The sequence below is a fragment of the Palaemon carinicauda genome, chromosome 7 (assembly GCF_036898095.1).
Source record: "Palaemon carinicauda isolate YSFRI2023 chromosome 7, ASM3689809v2, whole genome shotgun sequence".
In the NCBI taxonomy this organism is placed as follows: domain Eukaryota; kingdom Metazoa; phylum Arthropoda; class Malacostraca; order Decapoda; family Palaemonidae; genus Palaemon; species Palaemon carinicauda.
The window spans coordinates 31,689,298-31,696,779 of record NC_090731.1 but is presented as its reverse complement, the minus strand read 5'-3'; the positions used below and the strand labels follow the sequence as shown (position 1 = coordinate 31,696,779).

General features: G+C 48.5%; 1 protein-coding gene across 3 annotated transcripts in view; it reads right to left on the bottom strand.

The window, feature by feature from the left end:
* Nucleotides 1-7,482, bottom strand: part of LOC137643911 (Ig-like and fibronectin type-III domain-containing protein 2) — a 274,344-nt gene that overhangs the window by 9,694 nt on the left and 257,168 nt on the right. The gene's annotated exons all lie outside the window — the stretch shown is intronic.

The following is a 7,482-nucleotide window of genomic DNA, read 5'->3' as shown; positions in this document are numbered from 1 at the left end:
CTGAACTTATGCTAGGTTCACCTTTGAAAGAAGGAACAGTCTATATGGGCACTTGGTGCCCTCATTTAGTTTGTAGTACAGTATGTACCTACACACTCACCCTGGACTTAATCGTTCCAATTAAGACCACTGTTCCTCGCAGAGTTAAACAGTAGGGTTAACTACACGACCCACTGCTACCACAGATCTCTTAAGTTCCTCTACTTGCTTTGCATAGTGGCGAAAGAACACCCTGGAAGACTTCCAGCCCGTGTATGAACGGAGATGTTCAAAATCCATACAATTAAAGAAATTTAGGGATGAGGCAACTTTCCTCGGATCGTGACCTGCGGGTGTACTGTCAGGATCCGCTCTGCGAATAAAATATGTGATTTTCGCTCTGAGTTGATTCAGAGATAAATTTGAGCCTGATGTTTCTCCCCTGAATAGTTGACCACCCTTGAAGTCTGAAGTTTTACGAAGATAGACCTTTAGGCATTTTACTGGACATAGAGATGCATCTTCTTTCAGAGGGCAGATTCTCCAGGGACCCCACCTGTTGGTGGGTAACTCATTCTTGGCGAGAAACGTAGGATCCGGAAACAGGTTCAGCTCCCCCCCATCCAGGAACTGAACACGACCTGCCTCTCTCGAGAGGGCTACGATCTCACTAACCCTGGCCCCGGACGCGAGTGCAAATAGGAAAATAACTTTTTGCGTCAAATCCTTTAACGCACATTCTTCATTGCTCAACAGGGAGGCGAAATGAAGAACTTTGTCTAAAGACCATGAGATGGGCTTTGGAGGTGCTGAAATTCTGAGCCTAGCGCAGGCTTTCGGAACTTTATTAAAGATCTCGTTACCTAGGTCGATCTGGAAGGCAAATAAAATGGGTCTCATCAAAGCAGATTTACACACTGAAATCGTGTTAGCTGCCAACCCTTGGCCATGGAGGTGGATGAAGAAAGATAAGCAGAAGTCTGTTGAGATCTCCTGCGGATTATTTGCCTTTACAAAGGCCACCCATTTTCTCCAAGATGACTCATATTGCCTTCTAGTCGATTTGCACTTATATTCCTCTAGGAAGTCTATGCTGGCTTTCGAAATCCCGAAACGCTTTCTCACCGCTAGGGCGAGAAAATCATGAGCTGTAGGGTCTGGGTTTTCTGTTATGAAGCGCAGACAGTCGACTTCTGGACTCGCTGGGTCAGAACTGGATGTGGTAGCGGCACGAACTTCTTCTGTAGTTCCAACGCCAAGGGGAACTACATACTGTTCGCCCACTTGTGGGCCACTATTGCCGCTACCCCCTTGAAGGATCTCAGTTTGTTGAGGACCCTCAACAGAAGGTTGTGAGGAGGGAACAGATAAATCCTGGACCATCTGTTCCAGTCGAGGGACATTGCGTCCACTGCTTCCGCTAAGGGGTCCTCGTACGGGGACACGTACAGGGGCAACTTCTTGCTGTCTTTCGTCGCAAAGAGGTCTATTTGCAGTTCTGGGACTTGATTCAGAATGAAGGAAAATGATCCTGCGTCTAAGGACCATTCCGACTCTATCGGTGTGAACCTGGATAGAGCGTCCGCTGTCACATTGCGGACTCCTTGAAGGTGAACTGCCGACAGGTACCACTTCTTCTTTTCCGCCAATCGGAAAATGGCTAACATCACTTGGTTAAGAGGTGGTGACCTCGACCCTTGTCGATTCAAGCATCTCACAACCACTTCGCTGTCCGTCACCAATCTTATGTGGATCGAGTGACGCGGGGAGACTTTCTTTAAGGTAAGGAGCACTGCCATAGCTTCTAGAAAGTTTATATGAAAGGTCCTGAATAGCTTGGACCAAGTCCCCTGGACTTTTTTCCGATGAGAGTGACCTCCCCATCCCTCCTTTGAGGCGTCTGAGTGAATCGTCATCGACGGGGGAGGTGGCTGAAGAAGAACCGACTTCTTTAGATGTCTGGCTTGGGACCAAGGTCTGAGAAGAGTACGTAGCCGAGGCGGCACTGGTCTTCTCAGGTCTCTTCGCGCGTTTGATGCATACCTTCTCCAAACTCCGGTTGCATCCTTTAGCTGTGCTCTTAGCACTGGGTCTGTCACTGAAGCAAACTGGAGAGAGCCTAGTACCCTCTCCTGTTCGCGTCCTGATATCCTTTCGGAATCTAGAAGTCTCTTGACAGAGCCCGCTATCTCCTTCCTTTTCTTCGTCGGGATGGAGAAACTGTGTGACAAAAGGTCCCAGTGGATTCCCAGCCACTGGAACTTTTGGGATGGAGAAAGTCGAGACTTTTTCTTGTTGATCTTGAAGCCTAGGTACTCTAGGAACTGGATCACCTGACTGGAAGCTTGCAAGCATTCGGTCTCGGATGCTGCCCACACCAGCCAGTCGTCCAGGTAGGCTACTACCTGAATTCCCTTTAGGCGTAATTGTTTGAGAGCTGCGCTCGCAAGCTTCGTGAAAATCCTTGGGGCTATGTTTAGCCCGAATGGCATGGCTCTGAAGGCGTACAGTCTCCGTTGTAGCCTGAACCCTAGGTAGGGGGAGAGTCGACGGCTGATTGGAATGTGCCAATAGGCGTCTGACAAGTCTATAGAGACTGAGTATGCCCTCTTGGGCAGTAAGGTCCTTATGTGTTGCAGTGTTAGCATCTTGAATTTGCAATTCACTATGAACTTGTTGAGTGGTGATAAGTCCAGAATGACTCTGATCTTTTCCGAGTCTTTCTTGGGAACACAAAACAGCCTCCCTTGGAATTTGATGGACTTCACCTTTCGGATCACATTTTTCTCCAACAGTTCTTGAACGTACTCCTCCAAAACGGGGGTGGAGTGTTGGAAAAACCAAAGGCATGGGGGTGGAGTGCTGTACCAGCTCCAACCCAGTCCATTCTTGAGTAGGCTTTGGGCCCAGGGATCGAAGGTCCAGCGATCCCAAAATTTCATCAGTCTCCCTCCTACCGGTATCATTTCACTTGGACTGCCGTCCTGAGGTCTTGCCTCCCTGACCACGACCACCTCTGAATCCCCTTCCCCTTGAAGGGCGCCTAGACGAGCCTCTGGCTGCTCCTCTAGGTTTTGCACGAAAGGAAGAAGACTGTCCTTCGAACGTTGGGGCGAATGTGGTTGACTGACCTGGCACAGCCTGGGGTACCCACTGAAAAGCAGTCGGGGTTTGTGCCACCATCTAGGGCACTGGAGGCAAAGGCAATTGCAGTTGCTGTTGCTGTCTATAAGGCTTGGCTGGCCGAGATGGTAGCCTAGTCCTCATATTCTTCCTCTTTGGTTTAGGACCCTCATCCGGGGAAGATTTTCTTTTGATAGCCAGGCCCCACTTCTGGAGAAGGTTTCTATTCTCCACGGCGGCCTTATCAACAACCTCTTTGACCACATCGGTAGGGAAAAGGTCTTTTCCCCAAATGTTGGAGGAGATTAATTTCCTTGTCTCGTGTCTCACCGAAGCCCCGGTGAACACGAACTCCCTGCAAGCTCTCCTTGCCTTGATGAAGCCATAAAGGTCCTTCGTCACTGTGGCTAGGTGAGACTTAGCCACTACCATGAACATTTCATGGACCTTAGGGTCACTTGCCATTGTCTCAAGAGTAGTCTGATGAGACATTGAGGCAGCCAGTCTTTCTTTGGTCTCGAACTCTCTTCGTAAAAGAGATTCGGACAGCTTGGGGAGGTCCTCGCCGAATTGCCGTCTGGCAATATCAGCCTCCAACTTTCCCACTGAGAATGTCAGATGGACATCCTTCCAGTCTTTGTGGTCCATAGGCAGAGCCAGCGACAAGGGTTTACACTCCTCCAGGGAGGGGCAAGGCTGGCCGGCCTCGACTGCCTTTAGGACAGCCGCAAACCCTTTTTGTAAAATGGGGAAGGCTCTATCAGGAGAGGACACAAAAGAAGGGAGCTTCTTGCTCAATGCAGCTACCTTCGAATTAGAGAAGCCCCTCTCTTTCATCGAGGATGAAAGTAGGGCTTGAGCCTTAGCGTGGTCCATAATAATGACCTCCTTCGGCTCTGTCTCCTCCCTTGAAGCTGGTTCTTTTCTCAGCCGGACATAGCAGTCCGGATATGATGCCTTGCTGGGCCAGAATTCTACCTCCTCTAGGGGAACTGAACCCAGCTTATCCGAGATGACGATCTTTCCAGTCGTCATCGGCATGTCCTCAGCATACCTCCATGGGTTAGCATCTGAGCATATGGGAAGGTCTTTCACATTGAGCCTTTTCTGGGGCCCATGTGATTCTGCTAGGGACTGCATACGCAGTTCCATTGCAGCCGCCTTCTCCTGATTCTCATTCTGCATTTGTTGGATCATTCCAACAATCGAAGAGAGGGCCTGTCCCAGTTCTACTGGGAGACCAGCCGATGTTGAGGGGATAGGCTCCGGCATCTGAACCGGAGTAGCCGACACCTCGTCGACCTCATCCTCTACGACATCCGGGGTTTGAACTTGATCCTGACCTTCTGCCAGGAGGTCTTCTTCCAAACGTTCGTCCAGGTCAGACATCCTGTCACACAACTGGATGTCTTGCATCGCATCTGCGACTTCCTCGTCCACCTGGACTTGATCTTGAGGGATCTCCTCTTGAGGCTGGGGAATCACTGCCTCAGCTGATGCCTGGGGAAAAAGATACGCCCTCATCTTCTCACTTGGAAGATAAGGGCCAGAGGTGTTCTTCTTGAAGCCCCTTACCCAAGTACGAAGCTTTTCCCTTGCTATATCCCTTGATTCCGCCGTTCTAGGGGAATCAAAAGCCTCAGTAATCAGGTTAATGCATACAGTACATACCTGCGGGTCCCAATACTGGAGATCATCCTTGGAGACAGCGCATGCTGCGTGTCTCCTACAACACTTATGTCCGCAGAGGTTCTTGCTGCGGACATTGCAGAAAACATTTCCGCACTTCGGAGGGTCCTCCTGTAAAGAGAAGAAATTTCCATGAGTATCAAGTGAACTATGTATCACTGGATATGCATAGTATAGCATAACAATTCATAAAGGAAAGACACACACTTGTGTTTCCCTCACAACCCATTGTTGCAGCCTTCCAGATAATAAAATCAAAATGGTTTATCTCTTCTAGAGTAACCAATGCAAGGTTTCCAGAGGAAACAGGTGGAGCTCACACCTAGGCAATGATTTTAAAATCCTGGATAATAGACAGGGAAGAACTCTGCTTCCTATCTGAGGGCAACAGCAAAGGGCTGTGCAAGAAAACACAATAGTGTTAGAAGATACAGTGCTGTACCTAAACCTTTACTATAGTTTTCTTCTTACTGTATATGCTATACAGAAGAATACTAGTACAGTATAGGAGGATGTGTGCCGGCCTGCCTTTGCCGGCCGGCACACACCACAACTAGCTTTAAAGTATACTACTTAACAGCTATAGGGCGGCAGCACTCTGGTTCAAATGCCTGTGCCGGTCGGCAGCAGCTGCCGGCAGGCAACAGCCAGTGTTGGCCGGCAATGACTGCCGGCCAGCAACTACACAAGGTAGTACCCAGCTGCCGGCCACACTCTTGGTGACCGGCAGACAAGGACTGACATAAGCCGGCCGGCAAAGGTACAAGACCGATGCCAGCCGGCAGCAAAAGAACCAGAAGACTACACCTGCCCGGCTGCCGGCCTCATAGGCCGGCAGCCGGGACAGGTACAGCACTAGAAGAAAATAGAATGGATGCCGGGATAAGAGTGTACATAACCCCCCAAGCCCGGCAACCGAAAGAGTGCATATAAGGAAGGGGAGAAACTTAATTCAGGCTTCCTTGACCAATGCCGTCCGGCTCTGCCAGCAGGCATGGATGAGGGACCAAGAGAGGTCCGGGCAGCACTCGAAAACATAAGACCCTTGCCGGCCAGCATCTCTGCCGGCCGGCAATGGGCTTAGTCAATTCCACATCCCAACCTATACTAGGTCCAGAAGTAGAATGACGTACAGTACAGTAATACCCCTGCCGGCCAGCTCTGCCGGCCGGCAAGGTACAGTACAGTAATGGCTAGGCCATTACGGAGATAGAGGGGGAAGGGACAAGAGGGTCCTGCCAACCTTGCTTTAGTGACAGATCACCCGCAGCCAAGAACTTTGTCTTAGCCTAAGGGAGATCTAAGGGAAAGGGCCAGCAATACTTGCCAGCTTCCAGAGCACCAAAGCAAGGAAGGCGTTGCTACTCCCAAGGGAAGAACTTATCCTCCCCCGAGAACAGCAACAGGACTTAGTCTGGTCGATCACAAAAGAAGGAATCATAACTTACAGAAACCTTCGGTAGTGACCTAAGGGAGCTAAGCTCCCTTTGTAAGTGTTAGGTCAGCGAGGGAGACTCTGCCCCAAGCCAGACAACACGGACTCAGACTAAAAACTCTGTTGTTCTGTCCCTCTTTGAACCAGACTTACTGGAACAGGAAGGTACAGTAACACCCTAGTATAGTTTTATCGAAAATAAATTCGGAAAAAACCACTTAGGGATAAGCCCAAGGCTTAAACAGAGGGAAAGGGATTGCATACCTTCTCCGAAGAAAAGAAAGCAACCGGGGAGTATGATAAAGTATACTAAGGCTCCATAAGCAATTAGCCTAGGCACCAAGAGAATCGATTACCTAATTCACCGAAACTCACACGTATACAATCTTGGAAATATTCCACACAGTCTTAAATGTATAAAATATAGCCTAAAGCTTCAATAAAATTTTAATTACACTCGGAAAAACCAAAATCATGCATGAAGTACTAGGACCAAACGACTAGGCTACATGGCCTAGCGTAGGCCAGAATGGCGAATACTTCGCCAAATAATACTAAGCACGAAAGGAAATCCTATGTGAAGCTAAATAGCTAAAATTTATTAAAGCAAAACAACCAGGAATGTCACTCTGACTAACTAATTTATACCTAGCGAGTGACAGTGTCCAGGACACCTCTGGTAGGCTACGGCTCTTGTATCAAAGATTAATCCTATTAATCACTCAAAATTTTACCAAGAGCCTACATTTATACATAACAGACACTATACTCAACTTATCCGAGGCCAACGAAGACGGAGAAGCCATGAAAAGCTGAATAAATCCAAGATTTGCGAGAAAAACAGGAAAAAACACCGAGTTGTTAAGCTACGCAAAAAGGAATACAGATGGCGCCAGGATTGGCGCCAGGCAAGCATACGAATCGGGGGATAGGGAAGCCTTGCGAGCGGCTCCCCTTTTTCTTTCCCGAATTTGTATCTCGTCAATCACCTCCTACGAGACGAAATCTCTGTTCAGGTCGTAGATTGCCATGTGACGTGTCTAGAATACGTCCTCTGATATGTCGCGATATCCCTTTCACGAGGGATACTCGCTCCAGGAGTTAGAATTCTGGTACCTTAAGGTAAATTCTCTGGGAATATCGCCGTAGTTGTAATATACCCTAGGAAGCTACCCTATAGGAACTTCCATCAGGACGACATGGCTTGAGCCCAAAAATATATATATATATATATATATATATATATATATATATAT